Source organism: Lingula anatina, chromosome 1, assembly GCF_051362555.1.
Source record: "Lingula anatina isolate TDL-2025a chromosome 1, LinAna3.0, whole genome shotgun sequence".
NCBI lineage: Eukaryota > Metazoa > Brachiopoda > Lingulata > Lingulida > Lingulidae > Lingula > Lingula anatina.
In genome coordinates, this window is record NC_141767.1 from 37,290,868 (window position 1) to 37,314,836 (window position 23,969).

The window sequence follows — 23,969 nt, forward strand, 5'->3', positions numbered from 1 at the left end:
ACTATCGCTTGCCCTCCTCTCTCTTCAAAATTCTTTTCTCTGATATTTGTTATTTCTGAAGTAGCAAGAAAATATTGCCTAACATATGTTCTGTTGGTCCAAGCATTGCGTACATTACCAGTTTATGGAAGTTATAAATGTTTCCTATTTGTAGTGTGAAAAAGCACCCTTGTCCAAACCATTGCTTTCATTAGCAGGTAATCCCATTACAAAATAAACACAGACTGAATAGAAAACTCCATTTCTCTCGTGTTATTAAAGGGTTGGCTCGAATTACATCGCTCCTCCCTCACAATTAAACACGCAAATGAGGCAGAAGAATACCCCACTCCAAAAGTGCTAGGACATACATATCAAACACTGAGACGACGAATGGCTTTCATCAGTGCTCTCTGAGGTGAAAATCCGATGGATACATGCAAGCCAGTGAACCATTCACGGGAGAGCCCCTCGCGGCGGGGGTGCGACAACCTCAAACCAAAAATCCACATGTTACCTAAAATATTTTTAAAAAGATAACGCAGCTGCGTACGGGTATGATATATAATGACCTTTGGGGAGTCTGTCCGATAAAAAAAGGGATTAGACGAAATCACCATTTAACCAGGAGTTCCAGGCTGATTTCACATAACCTTATTTGACCCTATGTTTGGGAGACGTGTTGAAAGTACCAGAATAGGCCTAACTACAACTGAATTTGTTGGCACTGATGGCAAGCCTAAATGCCAACCGCATTTTACAATTGATCACATTATTATTTTTTTTTTGTCAAATTTTATTATTGGAAATATTTTGGAAAGAAAACATAAATAGAAAGAGGAAAGGGAAAACCCCAATTATCACTAGAATTTTAATTATGGTGTGAGGAAAAAAATCCCGCCTCTAATATTTATTTTAAGAGATAAATAATGACTTACATAAAACGTCATTTGGTAATTCAATTTATTAATATGATATAATGTATAACCATCAGCTTTCGAATGTTTTTTTAACAAACCACTGCTCAACTTACATGTGACGTCAAGTGTCGGTTGGGGTATAAAAGAGAAAGTAAAAATGTGTAGGGAAAATGTTAATTTGGCTTAAAGCTTAGTTTTGCCTTCAGTTTGAAAAAAAATAAAAATAAAAAATAATAAAAATAAAAAACGTAAAGCAGCTTAGGTGTTGCTTATACAAAAATTATCTGTCTCAAATTTCGTTTGAAATCAACAAGAGATCAGAAAAGATTAATTAACAATAATTTACCACATAGTAATCTAGAAATACTTGAATACATAAATTAGAATGTACATTTGGCAACTGGTGAAATCGGCAAAAAAGCAAAAAAAAATCTAACATCCCGCTTATTCATCAGAAAACTAATGCAAAAAAAAAAAAAAAAAAAAAAAAAAAAAAAAAAAAAAATTACGAGTAAATACATCTTTCAACAGTTCGCCTACAGATTTCAAAATCAATACAGTCGATCTTTGAATATTCACCGTATTTTACCCTCGCTTCCCTAGGTGTGATTTCAGTTAACCAGCAAATGAGGCGTGTAATATGGTGGTGTAATCTCTCAAAATATCGCGTTACGTAACGAGACTCAGTTCTGTGCCATGGCGAGAGTGGGAAAGTTGCAGGAAAGTTGATCCTAGAGCGTGAAGGTCAGCACGTCCGCCGGCCAAAGTTAAATGGAATCGATAGTCAATGTTTATTGTGGTTAGGCAAGGCTGTAGGTTTTAAATGCTGCAACGCAAAACGACGTGATCAGTTCGAATGCACTGCAAATTGATATCCGCTTGTCGGCCCGATGGTAAAATAGAGATACGTTTCAGGTCTAAAAACAAAAGAAAAATAATGTTTCATTTTAGATATATTTCCATTTACTTACGTTGGACATACACTTCGTAATAATTTTGATTTAAATTAAATTCCAGCATCGTACATAATCATTTTTATCTGTTCATATGTTCACGCGACTTTTAACGGGTAGAAACGAACATGCATTATTTATGCTGTTACTTTAAAATACACAAGTAAATTTCTGTATTCGGAGACCAGCAAAAATGATTCGATGCAAATCGGACAAAAAGGTTAATTAAATTCTGTCACCTTTTAAAATTAATACCCTGTCTTCATTTATTCAGGCATCTTTTTCGGACACCATTTTTCCTTTGTTACCTCTTTTATTAGGATAAAAAATGTCATTGTTAATAAAAAATCAATTTTTTTCTTTTGAAATAATATGAAACTATTATCACAGAAATAGAAAAAATATTTGACGCACCTCTGGAGAGGCACCACACGTCATTTATGTTTTTAAAACATTACTTCTTCGCTAACTTGCCAATCATTCTCAATACAACAAAAATGTATTTTTCAAAGAGTTATTTTCATTCTCAAACTAGGCGTTGTTGCCCTGACGCAAGGCATGTGGCATTCTATGAAAATGAACGGCTGTCAATTTCCGGTCACAATCCATGCTCAATTAATCGATGATTTGGTTAATTTATAAAGACCAACTAATACCGTCATTATCCAAACAACATAAGTGGAGAGGGGGCCATTAGTTGACATTCGCTCAATTCATTCAGCACCGAAGCAAGGGCTTAGGAAAACGTTATCGTTCCTGCCGCATAATGTGATTAATGACACAATTATCCCGCGATGAAGTGCCGATGACGTGGCCATTGTGACACCCCACTTGTATGTCAACACCAGCTTGCAACAATCGCAGCTACCACTCAGCTTGGTCAACAATTTAGCCAAGTCCCTACAATAATCTTTTATAAAAAGGTAACACTATACAGCCGAATTTGTTTTTATTCCAAATCCGGTGATATATTTTCACAGGTGAGAGGGCAACCAGGCGTAAGGGACGTGTTTCGATAGGGTGCGATTTTATTTAATCTGGCTGACCCCGTTCAGTATGTTCGTATCCCTGTTTCCATAATTGCCTCTTAGGAGAGAACTGTGTAATCAAACAGAATTTGTTCTCGGTTGTGCTTCGTTTTCACAAATTTGTATTGAGAAAAAACTCGAGGCCCGCGGATATGAAAGCCGACACCCTCCACATTGACACGACTCACTTAGTTTTTGACATCTGAAAACATCAACAAATCTATTCATGGTTTTGCCAATCACAATGCGCAGGTGTTAGAGAACGCGACTATTTTTCAATTAATCTATCTTAATAGGTTAGATAGGCACGCCACACAAGCTGATAGTTTACCGGGCAATGATAATCTTTCTCTGGTTCCTGACTAACTGTGCATGCTTATATGTGTCATAATGTGTGTATGGGAGGGGGGGGGGTTGACATAGAATCTGCTCTAGCTATAAGGGAATTGTTTGGGAATAATCAGATCAAACACTGTATTTACGGCAGCTCACCATTAGCTCCTCTCTGCTGAAAAGAAAGTAACGGTTATGTGATCAGATATTTGGAGGGAATAGAATATTTTCGAAAAATCTGCAGAGTTTAAGGCCAACGAAGGTGAAACAGTAACATACTCTTTTTTAAAGTATCAGGTGGATTAAAAACGCCAATGACTATAAAACTGCAATAACTCAAATGTTATATAGTAAAGCAATTTCCCATTTTAGTTTTTATCTTTATAGTAATAAATCTGGCATACGATAGCTCTGACGCAATAGTTCAGCATCCGTGTGGTGATGAAATTGAAAAAAAATATCCACATTATAACACTAATGAATGAGAAAGGCGTAATTTTGTTCCATAATAATATAAGCAAAATTACTGGTGATTTTCATCATCCGTCTTTCTATAGACCATCATATGGAAATCTTAGAAGGGCTTGCCACCGCTTGAAGAACGCATTTTGACCCACTATCACAAATATGTACCAAAAGAAAAGAATGCAATGTTTCAAGTTCCTTAGCACTTATGTATGAATTTGATGTTGACTATCAAATATTGTCAAAGCACCGACTTAATTTGAGGGGGTGAGGCTGGGTCAAACCCCCCTTCTATTGGTTGACTATTAGATACCGGTATATGGGAGGAGAACAAATCGTCAAATTATTATCAAAGCAATAAGGACGCATAAATCATACGACTGAGATGAAAACAAATACATAAGTACAAATAGCACATGCAATACATACATTTACATCCAACTACAAATAATTCGTTTTAAAACTCTTTCATTACATTCAAGCATGCTTAATTCTCCTTATTCAATAATAAACCTTCCTGAGTGGTTTCCTTTTTTTCCTTAATTGATATTCAATCAACATAAGGTTTACAGGATAGAGCCAACAGTAAAGGTTTTCAACCTATCGAGCTGCATTATCAAAAGAACTGTGTAATATGATATGACATTCAGTGATTTTTTCCAGTTATTCTTGCACCTTGTTTCAGCCTGAGAGATTCACTAGTTGCAGAAAATTTGAGCTTGAGGAAACATGAAACTTGAACCATCAATACTGCCTTCTTCAACAATTTTGTTTGAATGAGAATGTTAAACCCCCTCAACGAAAAACACGACATAATATATAAGTAAACGTCTCGCATATATGGCTGTCTCTGTGGGTTATAAAAAGAAACTAATTCTAATAATCATCAACAAGTAATGAAATCTAATATAACCAGTGATGATAATACTTTTGCCAAAAAAAGGAAACGTTGAAATGCTAGAAATATACATTAATATAACATTTGTAAGTTACGGAATTGCAATAAATTTTGTTTGTATGAAATTGGAATAAATTACGTTATTTGAATAAATTTCACAAGTAATACAAAAATAAAGAATATAGAATAAATAAGATAAAAGATAAAAAAATAAATAAAAAGGTGGTTGGAATTATAAAAACCTGTTAAAGGTCACGCGTTCACCTCTGTCGCTGACGTGTGGTTGCAATTTAAATTTTGTTCAACAAATCCAAAGGTCGATGACGCCTGCTTTACTAATGCATTTTTAAACTGGCCATACAGCGATCACGGCATTGGTATACTTATGGAATAGTCCGCAGTTTTAAGCTGGAGTATACTTTACTACATGATCTTACGCTAAGGCGAAAAATTCATCTTCTGTATGAACGAGTATTAAATGTTAGTATTAATAATTGCAGCTTCCACACCGATAAAAGCTAAAAAAATAAATGAATAAACCAGAAAGAAAAGAAAAGAGAGCGAGAGGGAAAATTGACCTCACTGCGGCGAATAGCAAAGACCGTGGCATCGTGGATTGAATACTACCGTTACACCTGATGTGTTAGGTGTGATTTGAAGGCGTGCAATGCAATCTTTGCCGAGATCAGGAAACCCCGAGACCAGCGGTCATCACATATATTTACTAGCCTTTTGGTTATCTCGAGAGATTTACAATGTAGGTGAATTTCACCTCGAAGAAGAAGAAGAGGAAAAAAAAGAGAATATTAAAATGATAAAATTATTATCTTAAAAATAACCAAATAAAAAGATATTCGACCCAGACAATAATTACATTAGAGTTTTCTTGGCTTTTTTACAAGCAATCCTGAACATAAACAATAAACAAGCAAATTTCAATAGTGCAGAGCGGTGTGAAATACGTATAGATGTATAGGGAACGGGTCATATAAAATAGGGTTGTGTGGCATATGCAGGTCGCGTAAATTAAAGTTATCAAAAAATAAAAAAATACGAAAAATAAATAAATAAATAAATAAATAAATAAATAAATAAATAAATAAAAAATTGGCTGTTCAAAAAACTATTTCCTGACTAAATTGTGTACGTTACTTCTCTATGTACTACATGACATGTACTAACTAAGATAAAACATTTCGATGACAACGTGACAGTTTAGGAAAAGCAGAGCTAAAATAAATCGTAAACGTTAAAACATAATCGTAAACGTTAAAACATCGCTGAAGACCCGTTATCTACACCAGTGTCAAATGCCATCCCATGGTGAAACACGTCTGAATAAGCATAAAGGAATTGAGAACTATAAGCCATAAAATATATTATACAAAACCCATATTATTTTAAGTGGATTCCTATGAAAATGAATTATATCTCTTCACAGCCGACCAGATGAAATTTGAAAATATGACGCAAGCTGAACTTTTTTAACAGGCCCGGTAAAGCGGTGACAATATATTACTGGCCGAGTATGTTGTACAGCGTTTTGGTACAGAAAACTTAGAAGAACTATTTCACTCTATTCTTGTCACAAAGAAAACATGAACTGTTAAGAAACCCCCTTTAAAAAACTGCAGATCACCTGCTGTAACCATTGACCTACCTGTATATAGGTCGTTGCTGTGACAAGGTAGACTAATGGGTCTCTTGGGTACAACTATCGCAATATAGCCATGCTGGCCCACTTTAGAAGAACAGGCATTGGTAGCTCCCTCAAACGGCCAGTTTCTAAATTAACAGAAATTTTGTTAATCTCTGCTGGTTTGTTTGCTTCATGATCTATGAATTACGGACCAGCAAAATATGGACTCAGCATTTGTTAATAAAAAGATTGATATTGCTTACCAAAATAGTTTTGCAATTTCCTTTAGGACATGACCATAATAAAATGTTCAATAAATAAATATGAAATTTTATCGACATAAATTAACAAATGTTTAAGTAAGATGAGTGATAAATGAATATTCGACGACAATACGCCAGAAGAATTACAGAAACACAAAATACCGGTTGATTATTTTACATCGGTGTCAATATGATAAATGCATAAATTTATACTTAATTTGGATTATTAAATGAAAAACAAAAGTTTATGTCAACATAACAAAGGAGAACAGTGCTTAATATACAACTGTAAGTAAGTCTTTTTTACTGTTCTTCTTAAAGCATAATAAAAGTTCCCTAATGTCGTAGAGGTCCCATACATAAGCACTTATACATATTCCCCTTCCAAATCATACTTCTAGATAGACATATATTTTGGTTCACTTTTCGTGAAATAATACTATTAGAATATTTGTGAAGTCTCATGACTTAAGCGTTTTGCAACGAATTATCAATTATGAAATATGATTGTTAAACGCAGTTTATAAAAAATAGGCCAGAAGAAAATACAGTCGGTAAGAAAGTGAACCGGTCGAACTCATTAAGTGTCCTTGTTACACTTTTAATTCATACAATAAACGCAGTTATTCAAACAATCATAATCTGACACCAACCGCTGTAACCGTAACCGTCTAGTGCACGGCAAATTGCACGCGCGACCGTCTCGCGTGTTTGTTTCGTTATTTAAGCTCTTTTCTATGGCTACTGTTTATGTTTAGTCGCCTCTGTTTACTGTTGTTTTCTTACGTCTTGCCTTAGCACTTAACATAAACGCCGACGCGATTGTCAACCGGGAACCGCCATTGTATTCAATGGAAACATAAACTACGCGGCAGCAAAGGCAGTCTTAGAACAGGTGGTTGTTTCAAACAGTGGGTCATTCTGAAACAACATAGTTTGCCGGTTTCCGACCTCGGTGCCATAGAGGTAAAGCATTCGTTTGACCTGGGAGCAGACACTACCTGCAACAGAGCTGTAAGACGGGAGTTCAGCTTTATGGTGCGCTCGCGGGGAGAGGCGGACGAAGAAAAGTCTGTTAGCCTGTTACATGTGGCAATTCTTCGTATGGTTTTGTATGGTTTTCGTACGCACAGCACTCGAATTAAATCATAAAGTTTGCGTTATGTTTGAATGATCAGGAAGTCTAACATTTCATGTCATAGTTTAACACTCAAGTTTTTTAAAATCCGTGTGATATAAATGCACCTTGTCTTGATTTTTTATTCTTTTAGTATAATTGAAGAAATGACGCATTATTGTACATGTGGAATACTATACATTCATTTTATAACCCCTTTTAAAATATTTTGATAAAACACACGTACACAGTATCTACGAATAAACACACATTGCACTAATATCTTTACAACAATAATTTAAATTTAAACCTGTGTTTTGGATATCAAAATTATGTGTATGTTAAAAAAAACTTGAGAGTTTTATGATGTATCTGTAAGACGTTGTAATGTGGACATTCTATCTCGTCGGGACTCAGACAGCCCATGTTACGTCATTAATCAGGGGCGGATTTAGGCCGTCTTCTGGGTCTTCCGGAAGACGGTCAGATTTTCAAGTTTACATTGACAGGTATCTAATTTTTTCTGTCGGAAGACGGTCAAAAAATGGAGGATGGACCAACAAATATAATATGGAAGACTGTCAGAAAATATCTCTGGATCCGCCCCTGTTAATACAGGTAAAACCAGTGTTAAATGCTCCCATGTGTAGATGTAAGTTATATATAGTATATTAGTATTTTTAGATATACTTGATAGAATTCCAATTCAAAAGTTAGATTTAATAATGCATTATATTTAACACGACTAAAGTTGCTTTTCTTGTCCGTTTTATTTATGAATGAAAAATACTAGTTCGAATAAAAATAATTGCATAACGTGTAATCATTTACCAATGTTTACTGGCGTTACATACGCTTTCTCATAAAGCATGGGATTTAAAGTGTCACCAAAGATTTTTATCACGACTAAAATTCTTTCCGAGTTTACAATCTATCTTAACTACCAAGATGAAGTACGAGTGCGAGTCCCCTTTCCGTCCTTCCTTTTTCAATATTTGGTGTCAAGCAGGGAAAATGTATAATTTGTTTACAGAAGAGATGCCTCATTTTGTTGTTCTCGCATATCTTTCCGCTACATATCTCAAATACAATATAGGATTATCCTATAACACGGGCAAACGCATAAAACACACGCTAAAACAAGATAAGTGTTTTTCTTTCTCCCTTTTCACAGACATCTAAGCTAGGTACGAAAAGTAGACGAAAGGGGAAAAAAGAGCAAAAACGAAGTAAACAAAGATGGAAATGCCGTTTCCCACATCCCTTCCCTCACCTCCCGCAGAAATCTGAACTTACGGTCATATTTCAACAACCGGTTATGCAAATAAGAAAAATGAATTTGTTCCTCGCTTTACAGCAAAGAAGCATGGCCAAGCGTCAGATTTTTGTCGCTTCGATGCCCCTGGTCAAAAGCAGGCCCTCTTAGAGTGGCTGAAGCCCACTGTGCCTCCCAGAGCGAACTGACCGCGGGTTCGTCTTGTGTTCGAATGGGAAGGACGTGGCACAGTGAGAGGAGACGATTGACACATCCGCTGTCACAGCGACGAGTCGGTGCGTCTTCTGCGTCCGATCGCGTATAGTAACTATGCTCTGACTGACTCAGGTAAGTTATGCAGACTGCACTGTGCACACACTACGCTACGCTACACTGGTTCCACGTTGTACCCGAGTCGGTCGGATGATTATCACAAGCGTCAGTCGCGTCTCGCGGCGAGGTAGTAGACACATTTACATTTACAATTTTGGTAATTAGTTAAAGAGACAATTACACCATTGATTGCTGCTTAATTCTGATTGCAGTGACAACGCGTGTTAAGGGTGATAGCACGTGTTTATGATCATATCTAACAATTTAGCTTTTAATTACTTCGCCATCTTTGTTTAAGCGCTTATTTTTGCTCCCCACACATCTTTGGAGAATTTTACGGACAAATAATCTCTCTCTCTCTCTCTCTCCATACCTCTATATATCTTTATGTGATATGCGTTCTTGCACGTAAGTCTTATACAAAATTCGGGTACACGCCTAAGGGGCACGGGGTTGACCTCGAATGTTGAACATTAATATTATATCATTATACACGATGTTTGACGGTCTCGAGCTATTGTCATATTTGTCATCCCATGCGGCGGTGTCATATAGCCATATAATCGGCACAGAAATTTCGAACCCGAAGCAAGTGATCTGACCGCAGAACGCTTCCACCTGGCTACGTCTGAACAATACATCTCCGCTGGTTTTTGTATCGCTGTACGGATGGAGTGAATAGTTTCCTACTCTTTATCTTACTCATATTTTTATCATTTTAGTTTAGACGATAACTGAATTTACACTGCGTCCGTTTTTTATATGCATCTTTCATATAGGGCTAGGTTCTTAGTTTGTGTTAGGTGTTTATGCAAAGAATGAGAGAAGATATAATAATGCGCTTATGTGCATACGCTGACATCACTGAGACTTAAAGAGAATTTCTCTGTGCTACATATACGATTGGCTTTTATCTGATACTAGTATTCCTACACAGAAAAATGGTGTTACGTATAGAACAGCAGAAAATCCAAAGCATATGGAACGTTTGTCCACTCCAACAATTCCAGATTTCTGGAACCTCTAGTATTCGTACACCAGTGTTGACTTCTAGGAAATGACAGTTAACCGCAATAAGATGCGACGTTGTGGTACGCTGTAATGTTAATGGTCTCACATATCTCACTAGCTGACAGGACTACGACTGTGCTATACAATACAACAAATGTTTATGTCTTTCAGAAGATTAGAACGCAAAAACTACTCACACAGTGTTGGGGTATAGGGGGGAGGGGAGGCAGGGGAGCTTCATATAGAAAGTCTGGTGAGGAAATATAAAATGGCCTCTTCATTACAATAGATATTAGCCTTTGAGCATTTGGGGCAAAAAATCCCTTTACGGAGCAAAAATATAGAAGTAGACTATGACGAAATATCAGATAAGCTGCAACACCAGGATGCTCAGAATGTTACCCGGATAATCAAGTGACAAACAGGGAAGTATGCAGGGTACCGCCAAAAGTATTAATAAAAGTGCAACAAGGCAGAATACGCCCTCCGGTGACCCCATAGAGAGGGGGTTGACAAGAGGATGATGCATGGACGTGTAGTCTGACTACCCACTGATTAGACTGAAAGTGGAAGAATTCACAAAAGTTCGTGGTAAAAATTGTTATGAATTTTTAAATGGACTGTATTGGAGGAGAGAGAGAGAGAGAGAGAGAGAGAGAGAGAGAGAGAGAATGAAGACAGCATGTGAAATCTGAGAGGTCCCCTGATTGGCACCCTGGAAGTAATAGTAGGGGTAGTCTTTGTGAACACCACGCCCATATTTTGTAATATGCATGGTTGTTTTGCCCTATTCACTTATCTCTGTAAAACGCCTACAGTTTGCATGCAGCAGCTCTGTTGGTTTTCAGTCACAAAGAGTAAGTCAAGCACGTGTCATTCGTGGAGGGGGGGGGGGGGGGTAAGAGTTGAATGGGAGGTGGGGGTGAACCATTTACGGAACAGGTTACATCGTATATGTGTAAAAGAAGAAAGAAATTCAGTGCAGATTTTTTCAGGACACGATTATACAATGGCACTTTTATGTAACTTTGTGTCACTTATTCACATGTGCGGCAACTAATAGAGATATGATTCCATCGAGTGACTCTATAAAATTGTAAATTTATCCACATTTTGAATGAATTAGTCGATTTTCAACATCTCCATACCATAATAGCTGACAAAAGACGAAAGGAAGGGGCGTCTGTTTAGGTGCATTTAGCGTTTAGGTTACTCACTTTGGTCTCATTTTCTTAGCAAAAAAAGTATTCAACTTTTATATTTTTATCCATAGCCCAGGTATTGTTCAGTTCATATCGTTCTCTAGTTTCCTTAGGGCGAGATATCAAATGAGGATCGTTGTCAAACACAGTTAAGTAACAACCTGCCAATGTGATCGATCTTGTTATTTACGCCACATGTTTTATACCTGTTTCATAAGTAAATCCGGCTTTTCTAAACATTATAATAACTGAACTGCTAGTATATTCAAAGGTGCAGTTTTCGGGATATGAATGACAGTGTTATTCAGTCAACACAGTGAATTATGGGGTTCATATATGACATGTTTTGCTGGGAGCCTTTGTGTAATGCCCCGCTCCACACCCTCTTTAAACTTTGATTCGAGTGAGAATTTCGACCTCGGAGCATATGGCCCTGGTCCTTGACATTTCTTCAATACAGCCACCCCATGGTGCATTTAGCGCCACGTTTCTTTATTTGAGTATATGGAAAATATAAATGAGCATTCTTTAATGCTGATTTCCCCGTTTTCCTCTTCTTTGGAAAGGGTCAGAATGACGTTTCTGAAAAGAGTCCTATATGGCCAAGGGGACCTTTAAAATGGCATTCATACGTAGCCAATCTTTATATAAAAGCACAACCTATTTGATTTTGTAAAATTCAGCAATAGTGCTTTAAATTTGTAAAAAAAAAACGTTTTATATAAAAAATATACCAATTAAAGTTATCAATTTTAAGAACCAAGTGTTAAAGGGCAACAAAACGTAACCGACGTATCACGTTTTCAAAAAGACTGAAATATTTCGATGAAAAAAATCGTTCAATAATTCAAGAATCATCAAATTGCTTTTTTTATACAGAAACGTGTCAGGCATTTTGACTTACTGTTCTACCTATGAAAATGAACTTTCTTTTATAACAAAACCAATAATACATAACTTTAGACTAGCAGACCATAAACTCGTGATCAATGAGGGAAGGCATCCAGATTGTGTCAAAAAATGATGAATTCCATTTTGTCTGTTAATGTCCATTTTACAATAACTAAAAATACATTTATAATTATGCAATTGGAGAAATCCTAGTTTTTTTTTAGCTTATAACAACTATATTAAACATAATCTAAGAGATAACAGTAATTTTAGCAATTTTTCAAGAAAACTGTAGATATAACAGCTTTGTAAAATACTTATTAAGTCTCATATTGTCGTCATCATCATCATCATCATTATTATTATTATTATTATTATTATTATTATTATTATTATTATTATTATTATTATTATGTAAGTTTATTTTGTTTTGTGTATCTATTGTATTGACAAGATGTCACGGTAAACAAAACTAAACTAAATTATTAGTCATTAGTTTTCAGAGACGTTTTGAGAGACGTAAAACTGGCACCGGGTTGTTTCATATAACGTTATCATAAAATATTGTAATAGGACAGTTGACCGTACAACAGTAGGTTGCTTACTCTCAGCATTTATCCATTCAAAAGTCAACCCCCTCCCCTTGGAGAACAGTCTTACCACATTATCAAATAATATCGTAAAATATAACGCTTTTTGCCAGTATAATTTCACCTTAACACGACCTTCATCATTTGCTAACGACATCCTTGCTTAGAATTTGCGATTATAATTTCTTATTCATTTCTGCTCAACTGTTCCCATGAACTTATGGTCAACAGTTTAATACTTTCCAAGATCTCTTTCACGAAGGGGTCGAGGTTTTTTAAGCTAATTGATTGATTTCTGAGACCCGTACCTTGTGTGTGTGTGTGACAACGTTGACACCTGTGTGTAACGTATTTCAAGTTGCTACTAAAATAAAACTAATTTCACACTGCATTTTGCAGGCGCAATTAGAATGTCTTTGATTTTGCATACATTGATACGGAATAGTTGCTGCATGCTGTGGCGATAATTGACGTAATTTTTCTACCGTTTTCTGGCATCATTGAAAAAAATCCAGAGAATTGGCCTGTACTGCGCCTTTCTTTTTTCATGTGTAAAGTTTTATTTCCACGAAGTGTGTGTGTGTGTGTGTGTGTGTGTTCTTGTGTGCGTGTGTGTGTGCGTGCCTCCGTTAATAAAGTCGGGGGCATTTTAGTTGTGGATACTCGCGTGTCATTCTCCCACCTAATCTAATATGCAAAACACACAAACAATGCCCATTTTTGTTGAGCGAAAACTTTCACGAGATAATCCACATTTATAATGGGACAGGGCAAAATAAGGTGTGGTCGGGGGAGCCGAGATCTAGGATTGGGCCACCAAAATTAATGAAAATTGCGGTCAACAATTTCCAGGTTAATAATCAGACACGGGAGCCTTTGACCACTTGAAAGTGGACATTTGACCACTTGAAAGAGAAACGTGTATCCTCCTCCCCAACCGTTTAGATTTATAGAAAAACCTTTTTTTCATATTAAGATGATAATATTGGTGCATTGGTGTTAGGAAAATATGATTATCTTATACCAGCTTTACACTGACAGAAGATGGGTCAAGTTGCGTGGGAAGCTACCTGCCTTTTCTTTTCCTACACCAATTAAAAGCTATTTATGAATTCTGTATGTCAGAGAAATGCCAAAAACGTTACTTGAAAATGAAATCCAAATATCATCGCAAGCAATATCCTGTTTTTAAATAAAGACTTACCGGGTGTGGGTTTCTTTTTTATGAGAATGGTGTTTAACCCATTAATTTATGTGGGCAGGATCACAGCAACCAAATCCTATGAATGTGTCCGGGAACGTCACTAGAAAAAAAAAAGGTAAACGCGTTGACGCCTCTTCATTTCTTCTGGAATGGATGTATGTCTGGGGGAATTACTCACAACGATTTCAAATGATTTTGAATTGAGAAAGACAATTTTTAAGGACATGGAATGACAAATGCCCAGTTTTAGGCTGTTATCAAATTAAAAAATAATACAATACTTTATTGCCAGTACGGTGCACTGTCCAAATGCTTGCTCTTGTGGCATTGTTCAGATGCTGTCTCGTGTTGAGGGAACAGATTTTGACGGAATGCATGTCCTTGTGAGAGTTTGCGGATGTGTGCGCACGTGCATGTGCTATATCTATTAATTCATCCAACCTAACCGGAAAACGTATGCCTGTGTTTAAGTTTTCGTGCGTGCATGTGTTTAGAATTGTGTGTGTGTGTGTGGGGGGGGGGGGTCGTTTTGCAAATGTCAAGAGCATTAATTATTATAATGTGACGTAGTCTCCAGTTGATGAATATTAAGATAAACCAAACAGAAGTACCTTGAGCAGGCGTCACGCAAGCGTGAGGTAAAACAAGGATTAAAGTGTCGTACTTATCGAGTATAATCTCACTTAAACGTTGGGCATAAAATGTCCTTGATAGATATTAAGATTTTATGCTTGGCGTCAACTTTATCTTTACCGTACAATGGGTAATTACGTGAGCACTCATTATTTTTGTTAAACTGTGACTGTTAGTCTTAGATTACAAGATATATGCTTGCAAATATATTCGTCGCTTTGTCATTTATATCAATCATTAATTGTCTCTGCCTCTGCATCTGTAAGTGCTTATTTAATTCTTTTGCTCAGCGATATCTCAGACTAGAATCTGCATATCAGAACTATTTTATCACTTACCAATTAATTTGCTTAAGCTTTGTTTTAGAAAAGTTAAACGTTTGCGATACCAATCGGTTTTATCTCCTAACTCATGCACTGCGTGCCACTAAGTATTTTGATATACAAAACCTTAAGTTGGTGTGAGCGGCAAGATTGTCGACATTATTGGCTTTCCATGCGCCATTTAAACAGAACAGACGTGTTGTTTATTTTTATAATCATTAACAGAAGAACACCTTAAATAAAGGATTTTTATGTCAAAAATAGGATGAAAACTTTATGAATATTTATTTGACATGAGGAAAACAAACGTGTATATTTGTCATCGGGTTTGAAAAAAATAATAATAAAGAAAAAAATAAGAAAGAAAACAATGTTTAACTGTATTTGAATCCCATTACAGGTGCAAAAGCGCAGAGCAATTGCATTTTTTTCATGTTATATTGAAGAAAAGGCGGGCCACATAAGTGATTTCGCATAGGAAAAAATTGGTGACCCGCAGTAGCCAACTTCGCCGAGATCCCAGCCTGTTTCACATTGTTATAGGGTTACAATAAAGAGCTGAATGAATATGAAAGATTGATACTGCAGCCTGTGTGTAGTTTGAAAGACCAGGGTTGTATGTCGGGGTCGAATAAAGGGAGATACTTTGCATTTCTAAAGGCCGTGCTGTCATCCCTTCGAAATGATGCGCTTCATCTCTCAACCCATTAAATGTATTGTAGGCACAAATAGTAGAGGGGAACGCTTAGTCATAGGTTGCGTGGTGAGAAATATCCTACTGAATCCACTGAGACCCAGCGATGTATATTGGAAGTTTCATACAGACGGTGTGACCCCGTTGATACAACATGCGCTAGTGCCATCTTGGGCGAAAAGCTCGTTTTACGTTGGTGTCTCTTATTAACTTTCAGTCGACATTAGGGGATGCTTCATAAGTATGCTACCTAATAGAAACGGAGGATATATTTTGGGAAAGGGATGGGTACTAAGACATTAACTTTTGAGAAATTGGCTGATTCTCCATTCTCTGAAAGTTGTTCTATTCTTTTCAGGTAGAGTTCAAAAGTGCACCTCAGGCCAGGTGGCAGGTGGAGATAGGCGGGAAATAGGACCCGACTCAGGAAGACAGGACATATTAGCTGTGTGATCACTGTCTCCGGCTATGGACCACTACATCTTAACTCTCTCTCTCTCTCTCCTTCGTGTCGAGGTGGTCATCTCTGCTATGTGGGGGTGGTTTGCGGTCAGATCCACGGTCTCTCCGCTATCTGTCGACCGTGGCGCCACGCGTCACCAAGTAATCAACCAACCACGTGCCTGGCATAATGATTACGCAGAAAAAATCAAGCGGCAGATGATGCAAAATTCATGATAAAATCCAAAATGATAAACGTCACGGCGACTGTATGCTAAAATCCAGTCGTTTTCAGTCTCCTAAGTTGGTCAGAGATACTATTGCACAATCACATCGTTGCGTGTCCGTGGTCATTCCTTCTCATTTGAAATTCGCTATTTGAAATCACCTCGCTCTGTTTTCAAATAATAGATTCTATTGAGCGAATCTTTTTATCATAGTTAGTATGTCACTCACGCTTCTGACTTGCGCATTACGTGGGGTTTCGCGCGCAAACAAGAGCCTTTGTGTGGATTGCCGCATATCCCACTCGGAAAGGAGTATTATCGGTCGATGGTCATGCCGTCGTATAAGCATTTCGGAGATTATCATTAATTACAAGAATTTTATCTTAGAAATTTGAGATATGCAAATGGCCTTGTGTCGTTTAACGAGTCACGGTACTATGCACAGCACGCTCTACGCACAGACGGGCCATTATTTATACAATTCCAACGCTCGCATGTCACCGGGACATAAGCAGAGAGAGAAGGAGAGAGGGGTATCTTCTGAATTCCTCTTATCTAAAAAGGGGATCGCTGGCCACGTTGGAAGGGCCCGCACTCGAAACTCATTTAAAGCGGCGGGTGCAATGGAAGGAGCGTCACAGTTCGAGTCTCACCAGTCTCCGTGGTGGACGTTCCACTGGCATATAAGGCGGGGGAAGGATATAGAGAGAGCATGGAGGAGACAAGAGCCCAGTGGCCTGCCCAGCCAGGCTGTGTGGTCTCGCGTGTCCTTGGGACACCGCCCAGGATCAGCAGGCGTCTCCGGCGAGCTAAGGACCCTCCGTGAGGAAACATCTGGCGTTGGCAGATAGACGGCTTACCCCGCACGTTGGAGTAACAACGCTGGGTTCACGCCTTGCTCTTTTACTCACCATTCGCCATATTCATCACATATACCTAGTCAACGAATATCGGCATCTGTGTGAATGAAATGGCGTCTTTTAACCACAGAAATACACCCGGATCTACCAGGATCATTTTGAATCTCCGACATTGGGAATTGTATGTGTAAATCGTGTGTATGGCGTAATTGCCGTGCTCTACTGGCTTGCACAGGTTTTTCTTTTTTTTTTTTCAAGATGTCGGAGAACCACCTCGGTTTCATCTTTGGTTATCTAGCTGTATGATAGACTTTGGACTTCATAAAGCTAGGTTACCAAAGTTAAAAATGGAGGTGCACACAACTTGCTCGGACAGACGTGGACAACGGGCGGACATTCGTATGGCAGGTTAGCTACTATATCATCAAAACCTATAGCCAAGTAAGGTCCCCCTGCTGTATGCTTGGTTGTTATATCATCCAACAGGGGACGCCCATTGCTTATAGGCTCATATGAGATGTTCTTAGCTAAAATTATTTTGGGTAAGGTTTTGCTTATTGCATGGCTTAACTCTTATAGTTGCACCATTAACTGTTGGAATGTATTTGGATTTTTTTCTCTTACCTTAAAATTTTATGATAGATATTTCTTGGCCAGTGGTGTAGTTTATATGGTAAAATTCTCATGTTTCTTGTAGATTTTGGAAGATGGGGTGATTTATTACAATAATTTTCCAGAGCAATTGTCCGTGTGTCTGATAGTAGTCACAATAGTAATTAGGCTGTTAAATTTATACCTTGGAATGGAAATAGCTTGGACTATCCCCTGCTTTTATATGATGGCTCATAGATTGCAAAGATATCAAATTTATATTAACTTTCAGAAATTCATTTTTCGCTTGTTTATTGTTTTAGAAAACATCTTTATCCTTATCTTTTCAGTTTTGGATATTATTATCCTATTGGATTTTGTTAATATATTATTCGACCAACAAAGATATTCGCAGAGTATCCGTGAAGCTAAATATATATTTTTTCCTTTTTATACATTTATCGTGAGATAAGATAAAAAGTCTCTTTTTTAATATCCAAAAAAATTCTAAAAAGTTTCATTCCTAATTTCATTTTTACGTTTGACGTTAAAACAAAGCCATCTGTGCAAAGATTCCTCTATAAGTAGTCTTCAAGGGTCATCTTTAATACTCCCATGCTTATGCTTTTAAATGAGGAAAAGAGCCTAATTTTTCAAGTTTAAAACTTAATACCCCCTGTTCCCATAAAGCAGCAGGAAAACAGCCAGAAAAAAACAACTGCCAGTAAAATTCAACTATTCTCTCAGAAAAAAATTAATCCACAGGCTCTGTAAAATTGGGTAGCCGAGTTTCAGGTAGAAAAATCACCTGAGTGATCGGAGACATACCGATCGTCACGGGGGTGAAACGTGATCCCGAACATCAACTTGGAGAAGCATCCACGCCTTTCACGACCACCGAAGCCTGAACTCGGCGGAGGAAGGCCTCCATTATTTGGTGGGAACGAAGGCAGCGACTTCGGTTTTCAGGTAAGATTTCATCTTGGCTGACCTCGACTTAATATGACAGCTAGATAACCAAAGAAAACCCCAGTCAGTGAAAAGCGTCTCACTTGGTTGCTGATCATATATGTTTATTTATATCTTGGTTGCTATACATATATATTTATATATGTATATAAATTGCAGTTTTAAGACGTTTCAAAGAGAAGTTGATAGTTATTCTTAGTTTTTAAAAATATTTATTTGGTTGCATGCTAAAAGATTTCAGTAGAAAATTAGATTGTCGTTTTGCTGGATTGTCGTTTTACTTGGATTTATTGTTATTAATTTCGTTTGCTTTATTTAATTTTTCCAATTTTAGTTATGCCTAATTTTTATCATGCTCATTATACAATATATTTTGCAAGCTTTAAATATTTTGGTGTTGAAACAGTTGTAAAAATATAAAGAATATGAAGTTACATAATATGACTATCTTGATAAATGACACCACCAGAAGGGCATAATCCAAAAGAAAAACATTTACATCATTCGAAAATGTCCCTCTTGTTTCCCGAACCATTAGTGTCAATTCTTCACGACAATATCATCTATTTCCTCCAAACACCAAACTCATATTTTATGCAGAATATTTCAATTCTCTTTAGATGTACCACAATCTACTGGTTAATGGACAAGAACTCGTGCGCTGAAATGACTATCGGACATGCGAACGAAATACACATTAATACAAGCAGTGGCTGGTGTATGAAACTTCTCGACCCGCCCTTGTTCCGACTACTTAACTTGCTTCGTCTTTCTTTGTACAGGATTTGTTGAACCCTGAAACCGTGCCCTTGTTCGCTACTGTGCGCAGATATTTTTTCTAGTTTCATTTAAATGATTCTGGGGGCTTATGCACCACGGACTCCTGCACTCTATTTCATCATAATGCCTTGCACGAAAAACGGTGTAAAGTGAAGACGTGGCATAGACTACACCGCAGGCCAATCTCAGCGACCGACACACCTGTTTTAGTCACAGTAAGAACAACGCCATGATTCAACTGTCAAAAACTCAGGCTAAGACAAAGCATAATGGTCACGAATACATTCATTAGATATATCAGTGTCCAGTCGCTCGTTAAATCATTTAAGGGCGGACGAATTCGCAAACAGCGTCCATAAAGGTGATTCTTACTGGGCTGGACACAGATTCTATCTTCCTTCGTCCATCTCAGTCGGTGAAAGTGGCCATTACAATTTCTGATAACAATAATTTTTACCATAAGAATCTAGCAAACGAAAACAAGCTTTTCGGGTTCAATATATAAGCATTATATCATTAACATGTTAATGTTACAATTTCATATGCTCCACTAACATAAGAAACATGATATATATTTTTTTCTTTTTTGGTAATAATTTATGTAATGTCATTGCTTCCCGAATTCCTTCAGATTGGGCCGTTTATCGATTATTGGAGCAAGTTAGGTTTCTGTTGTGCTACATGTAGATTGCATAATTAAAAATTACGGGAAATTGCACGTAAATAAGTTATAGACGAATTTGCCACAGGCAAATTCTTAAAACTTTGGATACGATACTCTTACATGCATCTTGTTTTCAAATACTTGTATCAATACATAAAATCTAACGAAATAAAACCAAGATTTATTCGATCTATTATAATGTTGCTTTGTTATTATCTTGTGGTACTACACACTATTATTCTTACCAAAAGAGAATTTTTGATTTTAACATATATGATGTTATCATAAAGTTTAAGTATAAAAAGGTCGAAGCTTTATTTACATATAGTTTCCTGTATTAAGTTTCGTTTTACAAGGAGAGAAAAAATCTTCAATTTAGGTGTAAAAGATCTCTCAAAATATGGGAGTATAAATATATATAATTATTTTGAAATTCCCTCACCACTGTCTTTAATGACTGCGTTACTGTGAAAAGGAAATATAACCTGATCTACGGTTATGGTGTTGATAAAACTGCTTCCAATAATCGCCATAAGATTTCATCTAAATAATTACCCAATATTCATACAAAACGGAAGAAGCTCAAATATTGTAACTCTTTGCAAAATGAACTGACAATTCAGTAGTAAAAATAAGAATAGTTCAATTTTTAATACAAAGAAAACGACTTCATATTAATTTTTTTTACCAATGTATCAAATGCTTTTCCAATAATAAAAATACTCTAAAAAACTAGAAATAGGTTGAACATATTTCATACTTATTTTACCTTTATTATAGGTAGAATATTGTAGAATATTGTAGTATACGTGGGTGGCGGTTGGAAAAGAGGTCTCTCTCTTCCTATTTTGAATCTGCAAATGCCACAGTGATCAGTGCATTTGAAACCAAAATATATTTACGACTTATATAACTCAAAATCTGTCCCCCCAAAGAATTTCAACTCGTTAAGAAAATTGGCTGTATACATTAATTTGAAGTAGATGGAATTTTGCTTTTTGACACCGAAGCCAATGGTCGTTTTGTCCCTAATTAAAAAAGAAACTATTTTCTATTCAATCAAATTTTATTCAAATTCAATATCATCATTATTAATTAGTCCATATTCTTCATTAAAAAAACACTTACTAAAATTTGGAGTTTCCTAGAGATAAAAAAAAAATATTATTTTGCCAACGGATATTCTCCTGAAGTGACTCTCTCAGAACAGAGTAAAGTGGTGACTTATGTTATCTGCGGTAAATTCTATTCAGAGATAAGATTATCAAGACCACACGTTATTAGATGATCTAGATTCCCAGCTGACGTATTTTTGGATAGTTGGGCAGGTGGATAGTGTTGAAATGGACGTTTTCAACGTGTAAATTGATTTTGTTATGATTTGTTCATCACTGATAATTTTTTTAAATGGGGGGAAATGTGAGTATTCGCGTTTATTTGCACGTTGCAATACTGTCGTCTAGGTTGCGTAGTTTCACATGAAATGAATATCAACCTGATTTTAGAAATAAACTTGAGAAAAATAGTTTGCTCATGAAACAAAGTGATGAATGACCAAAATCTTGTTTTTGAATTGATATATCAGAAAACCTGTAGGTGTCAATACAATCTTTATTCTGTATTGTGTTAAGCATATGGAAATGTCACTTACGTAACTAAAGCCGCCTACTCATATATGCACGTCACAATGTTTGGAAGCATTCCCTATCTTTATTCCTAAAAATACACTGCAAATGTTCGTGCAATAATTAAAATTAAGAGAGATGAAAACTTTTTACAAAATTTCGATTATTGGCTAGATCTGAAAATATCAATTTCAGCCAAACGGATGCTGTATTATCCGGGTCAATGTGAATATTAATTAATTGAAAAATCTAGCATTCATGAAATTGCACAAATAATGTTAAAATTGTCTTAAGATTTTACCCCAATGCACAGGATGTGCTAGCGACATGCAGTTTTACAGTACGTCCTTTGTTTACAATTTTTCCAAAGTGGGCTTGTTTTTATAACAACAAATAAGTAGTACATTTTGTTAGATGCGAAAATCTTATGTTTTAAAATTAGCTGTAATTTCTGAAAACCATACACACAGATTCGCAAAAATGAAAATAACTTTAAAAAGGAAATTTCTTAAATCTTTGATTATTTTATCAATGAACCACATAAATAGTGTCTTCTTTCGTATATTAATTCTATCTTTGAAATGTTTCACATCATAACTCAAAATCCACTGCCCTCTTAGTTGGTTTAACTCCTATGACATAGCAAAAAATGATTCCAAGTTTGGCTATTGTAAACGTACATCTAATACCTACCAGATGGTTACATATGGAGAGCATTTTACTCCCTCTATTTTCATACAGAAAGCAATATTTTGTAGGCCACAGCCAAGCACAAACGCTAAAAACAATGAACTTCACAAACATAAGCCGCATTTGTCTTTATAATTAGATATCTGCTGCTGTTTTTAGATAAATTCTCGTAGTAATGACCGTCTTGCCAAAGCGACACTACCATTCCTACTTTTACTTATGCATTGCCTGAAATGGTGACCTTCGCGTTTATCTGTTTTTAACATTATGTCATGACAGAAGCAGAATTGTAACCATTTTTTATAGAAAGTTTATGCTCCTTGGTCAAATATATCGATATATCTTCTGTGCTACTTATCCCAGAATATGAGTATACTGTGTGTGTCAAATTTTGTTAAAAGTCTCATGATTATCAATTTCTTATAACTAGTTAAAGATAAGCACCATCTACAAATTAAGCTATGTGTAGGGGGAGGGGGGTGCAAAGGCGGCCTTGCCTGCGAATTCTGAATATAGGAATATTCTTTACATTCTATGATAAAAATCCTGTTTATATTTCATCGATGACTAAATAACCGTCACTGAATATTGAAAAGTACAAGAATCATCACGACCGTTTTTCCAAGTAGATTTCAAATAATTGCTGATGGGGGTCAAGTTTATCTAAAAACTGGTAACCTTTTGTTGTTGATATAAAAGTTAAATGAGGCTAAAGAAACACCTATTCTACCGTTGAGGTATTTATAGAAACGATTTACATTTTTATCATCATTCCACAAAATACAATGAATAACCTATTTGATTTTGTAGTTATCCAAGCATGAAAATTTTACCTGCACGATTACACGTGGTTAGCCATTGAAGGCTACAAAAGCATACAAATAGCTACATTTGTAGTTTACCCGCCGAACAAGTATTTTGCCCACAAGTGCCCTTCGTGGTCACATAAAAAATAAGCATGGTTGTGAAAGGCACAGGTAGGTATTCTGGCATTCGTGCGCACTTGAAATTAAGAAAGATGAAAAAGCAACTCATGCAAGTCGCAAACAATAAGTAGGAAAAACCTTGGCGGAACAGATCACTGCAGCTGAGTGACATTTGTGTTAGAAATTGTTCTTATTACATATTTTTGGCACAAAAATGAGGCAGAGAAAAGAAAAAAGAACAAATGATTAAGACAGGTGAATGGATAAGTAGAAGGTTAAGTTGCTTAGTGGTTAGTTATGTCAGTTTTATAAAACCTTTAAAATTCTAATGGTTATTAAACTACCTTGTATTTGGCTTTTAGACGAGACTTGAACTCCCTTAAAACTTTTAGTAAAACCAAAATCTACTACCCTATGATTGACTGAAAATGCCTATGAATACCCATGTATCCAGTCAGTACTTTT

At 36.3% G+C, this 23,969-nt stretch overlaps 2 long non-coding RNA genes across 2 annotated transcripts; one reads left to right on the forward strand and one right to left on the reverse strand.

Annotated features, from left to right (window-relative positions):
* Positions 1-792: 792 nt before the first annotated feature.
* LOC147764319 (uncharacterized) lies at positions 793-14,619 on the reverse strand. Its single transcript, XR_015331780.1, has 4 exons — positions 14,363-14,619; positions 14,082-14,181; positions 6,237-6,361; positions 793-1,816 (listed from the first exon to the last, which is right to left on the reverse strand). It is a non-coding gene; the product is annotated as an uncharacterized LOC147764319 (long non-coding RNA).
* A 79-nt stretch (positions 14,620-14,698) lies between these two features.
* Positions 14,699-20,456, forward strand: LOC147764320 (uncharacterized). Its single transcript, XR_015331779.1, has 2 exons — positions 14,699-18,819; positions 19,440-20,456. It is a non-coding gene; the product is annotated as an uncharacterized LOC147764320 (long non-coding RNA).
* Positions 20,457-23,969: the final 3,513 nt, after the last annotated feature.